Source organism: Notothenia coriiceps, unplaced genomic scaffold, assembly GCF_000735185.1.
Source record: "Notothenia coriiceps isolate Sejong01 unplaced genomic scaffold, NC01 NC01_scaffold00018148, whole genome shotgun sequence".
Classification (NCBI taxonomy): domain Eukaryota; kingdom Metazoa; phylum Chordata; class Actinopteri; order Perciformes; family Nototheniidae; genus Notothenia; species Notothenia coriiceps.
In genome coordinates this window covers 11086-15888 of record NW_011350849.1, presented here as the reverse complement: position 1 = coordinate 15888, position 4803 = coordinate 11086, and the positions used below count along the sequence as shown (strand labels likewise).

General features: G+C 41.3%; 1 long non-coding RNA gene across 1 annotated transcript; it reads left to right on the top strand.

Moving 5' to 3' along the window:
* Positions 1-2288: 2288 nt before the first annotated feature.
* LOC104950826 (uncharacterized) lies at positions 2289-3897 on the top strand. Its single transcript, XR_798964.1, has 3 exons — positions 2289-2384; positions 3159-3229; positions 3332-3897. It is a non-coding gene; the product is annotated as an uncharacterized lncRNA (long non-coding RNA).
* The last annotated feature ends 906 nt before the right edge of the window (positions 3898-4803 follow it).

Sequence of the window (4803 nt, the reverse complement as noted above, 5' to 3'; positions counted from 1 at the left end):
GGGGGGGGGTCCTCCTGCTTCTTCTTCAGAGGAAGAGCTCACGGGAAGAAGAAGGAGAACCAGCAGGGAGCAGAACCCCAAACGGAGCAGGCTAACAGGCTAGCTTCTCATCAGCATCGTCTGTACGTTTGTTTGTGCAGCGCAGGCTCAGCATCGCCCCTCCCCACCCCACCCCCACCTCCGCTCCCTGTTGCCAGGACGACGCCTCCTCACCTGGCAGAGAAACTGCAGCACTGAGAGAACTCAGCTTCCAGACAAGAAGTTCTCATTCTAACTTCCTAATCAGAAGAATAAAGTGAGAAAATGCCAAAACTTTATTTTTATGCATTAAGTATATTTTAAATAGCTTTGGAATCTAACAGAAGAGTTGTAAGTAATCGTGCCAAAGGCATAGGCTAGCTACAATGAGACGAGTTTATGTTCGTGTATACAAGAAATGACCGTATATATTATACATAAAAAAATATATATATCTATAAAGAATCTATAATGTACACAGCTCACAGCAGTGCTAATTTGTAATGTGATGTAAAGAGATTTTGTGAAGGGACAGCTGCTTTACTTGTGTTTCTGTTTTATTTTTGGAGAGAAATCTCTTTGTTGCCGTCTGTTGCATCCTGTGATTGGATGTGGAGCATCTCTCTGTAAATAGGGTTTCGTTGCAGCAACAATCATTGTGGACCTGGTGGTGGTGCGGACTGGTTGCTTCTGACCTGTGCTCAGTTTTATTAGTTTAGTACACATCGGTACTTCCAATGTTACTTCCTCATTGTCATTCTTCTCTGTGCGTGGAAATGATCTTGTTTTTTTATTTAACACGGTAGGATGTGTCATCTCCTGTTTCTCCACCTCTTATACTATTTTTTTAAGTAGTTGATTTGTAACTTTTTATTTTGCACAGCACTACAGTAGATGATTTGACTCGCAGGTGACCGGGGGTTAGTGAGTGTAAGCTGCACGCTGACCTCAGCAGAAAACTACAGGGAGATGAAAACGCTTCCGTCTGATTTCTCTCTGTCATGTTTTTATTTTTTTAAATCAAGCCTGTGAATATGATCTATTATCTGATCTATTTTTCCATTTTGTAATTATTTCATTACTTTATTCCACTTCTTTGGAGAAATATTGAAGCTAAAAGATTGAATAAATTGATGGTGGTAAAGGAAAACAGTGTTCTGTGTTATTGAGTCCATACTGTTGTGTTTTTAATGCATAGTAACATTTATTGATTCAAAAACAGAGTACAATTATTCGGCCGACAAAAACATATTTGTATTTATTCATCACACAATGAATGGAGGCGTGTGTCGCAGTGGGCTAGTGCGTTGGTGTTGGGATCAGGGGGTCACAGGTTCAAACCCCACTGCAGTCAGCATGTCGTTGTGTCCCTGAGACACTTCACCCCAAATTGCTCCTGTGGGGATTGTCCACAGTATTGAGTATGTAATTCGCTTCGGATAAAAGCGTGTGACATGTAATGTAATAAATTATAAATAACTTTTTTATTCTAATACCCTTTTATAACAAAACATTTCAATCCGCTTTCACTAAGTACGGCAAGTATTTGGTGTGGAAGTGGCTCTCCTTGGGTTGGCAGACATAACTGGGCATATTTTTAGATGTAGTCAAATAATCCATATAAAGAAGTGCATGATGGCTGCAGGATGATCACGTGGATAACACACACTTTAGTATTTAAAATAAATGTATTTAAACTACAACAAATTATTTAGAAGCATAAGGTCGAGCAGATTTAGTCATTCCACTGGTGCACATTTTTTTCTTGATTGAGCTTTAAATACAAACATTTCACCCAGCAGAATAATAATTGTATTTATTATTTTTGGACAATTTTTATCCAGAACTCCCACGTAATGTCAAAAAGTGTTAAAATAAATACAACTAAACTGACCAACGTATAGAAATACAAACCATGTTGGAATGCGGGAAACATGAATGTCATTCATTTTTTTATTTAGCACAAGAAAATTAAAAATATGGAATTACTTAAATATACATTTAAAGGATATAATTCAATAAACAATGGTGGGAAAACTAACAATTGAGGGAAACATTATACTAAAAATCAAGAGAGAAACAATAGGTGTTAATGTTAAAAACAAAAAACTACAATGAGCCAGGTAAATATAAACAGATAAAGACTGCTATGTAGATTTTTTTTTTTAACTTTTTAGCAAATATTTTATTGGCTATTTTGTTATTTTTATGTATCTGCCTGTTGTAATACCCTCCCTACAGCAGGGGGCGCTGGCTGCATAGCCGCGTGCTTATAAAACCAGTACGGAAGACATGCATCAGTTTAGCACAGAAATGCAGGAGAACATGTGTGTGAAACTGGAGTTGTGTTGGTTAAAAACGTAAAGGTAAGAATCAAACTTCATCTACAAGTTCACAGAAATGCAGCTCTGTTGCTAGGCAGAAACATATCAAATTCAGCCTAACAACGCAGCTAAAGTTAGCAAGATAACGGCTAGCTTACGTTGACTAACCAGATGCTGACGGTGGTTTAACTTTGATTTCATGAGAAAAGCGATCCAGAATATTGACGAACACTAATCTTTATACATGTTGACTTCATATTCATGTCAATTTGAGGTTATATTGTAATATGTTTTAAATGCTGTTTTGCCGCGGCTAACAGCTAGCAGAGTTTGTGTTGCTAATGCTAGCTGACAAACGTTCACTCTAACAGTCGTATGTTAGTAGTTGTTCTGTTTACATTAACTATTTAAACTCGAATGAACTCGACAACTGAGTCATGAAGCAGCTACATTTCCAGTTTAAAGAGTTGTAATGTCCATATTCTGCTTTTAAACTAACATAACGGAGTGGCTAACTTGACCGGTGTTACACTTAATTATGTGACCTGATGGAAGACAATTTGAAGATAAACCTTTATTGATCCCCTTGGGCAATTTAAGTTTTCTTCTTGGATTATATACATGTTTGAATACACACACATTTCAGGAACTACAGTACAAATACACACATGCGTTGGAATACAGGTATAGGTGCACACGTGCATTATAGAGAGGTGCCAGAGGTAAGAGGCGGCAAGGGTCAGGTTGTTTGCAGACCTGTGTTTTTAAACCCTGCAAATATGTGACATAACAATGTGTGCTGTTCACTTGTTTCAGAGAGATGCAGTGCCTGTCCAGATCACAGAAACAGAGCCAAGTTTACATGGGATCCCACTGACACGGGAAAGGTGAAACATCAATCACTATTTTGTTAACAACACCCATTAATGGTCAGATTGGCACATTTTAAAAAGTTGTTTACCAATTTTGTTTGTGTTTTCTCACTCTAGGTTTCCACTTTTAAGCCAGAGGAGGATCTCTACACGTCAACATGTCTCACCGTGGACCTTTAACCGCGGTCATAACAACAGTATTAGGGGTGACTTTAGGGGGTCTGCTCGTATGGAGAGTTTACCGCACAAAGAGGAGGAGGCTGCCTTCCGTCCAGAAGGTGGCCGATCCTGTGGAGGCTCTCTGTCCTGTAGAGAAGGAAATTAAGGCTGTGGAGACTCTGTACACCCCTCCACCGCCCCCCCAACATCCTCCAGAGAAGGAGTTCACGGTGGTGGAGACTCAGACCACGCAGCCGACCGACCCCTTCAGGATCCCGTCCTCGGAGCAGCTGCTGACGGTGAATCCGGTGACCGTGAGGTCGGAGGAGGAGTGGCTGCAGATCTGGCCGCTGATGCAGAAGGAGCTGGCGGTGTTTCCTGTTCTTGGGCTCGACTGTGAATGGGTAAAGGCCGACGGCGTGAGAGCAAACCTTTTGCATGTTTTTTTATTTATGAAAAGGGGAAAATCCACTCTTGAGTTATTCAGCAATGTACCGTGCATTAGGGCTGTTAAAATGTGGTTTACTTAAACAGGGTGTCCGCGGGGTCTTAAAAAGTATTAAAAGTTGATAAATCAATTTAGCGAAAATTAAGGCTATTAAAAAGTATTAAACGGCATTTTCCAAGGTATTAAGAAGGTTCACAGCAACACATGAAACACCCTTTAATTTACTGAAACGACATGTCGGGAAACCCCACAAGGCGGCCCCATGCATAGCGCGCCGTAAAATGATGCTTATTATTTTAACTTTCGTTGCCTTGCTCCGCTCTGTGTGGGGGGGGGGAATAAACGACTACGGTAACGGGTCCCAAGGTGGGTAGACCGGCATACGCAACGCTCTGGGGGTCCAACGGCTCCGTGTGTGCCCTATATGATCATTTTCTGATAACGATGAAAGAGCCCGCCTCCCTCTCCCCACGTCTCCTGCTGCTGCTGGGCTGTCAGAAGAGGGGGAGGAAAAGAGAGGCAGTCACCGTTTATTAAATATTATTATATTATTATACAGAGAACAGAGTCGTTATCAATTTGTTTTAAAGCTCAATAAATAACAAAGAAGACCTCTGACCGGCACTTTCCTAATTTTGTACGGAAAATGTAAGCTTTAACGGACATGTTGACCGGCGGAAAAAAAAAATTACGGAAACTCTGCCGCACGGTTCCCTCGTTCCTTGGAAGAGGCGGAGAGGTGGGTGTTTTTCATCTGCTGGTGGACTACCTGAGAGATACAGCAGGAGAACACGCCGTCCACCGCGGAGAATAAACAGAAGGGCAACCATGGCAACCATGCTCCGGGGTCTTCTTCGCTGCTTTTGGTGTATTTCGGGCGGCAGCAGCGCCACTTACAGGCCTGACATATGTACTACATCGTTTCCAGCATTTCCAGCGGTCTAGTGTGAACGGACACGTTAATGAATCGAATGCGTGTGAA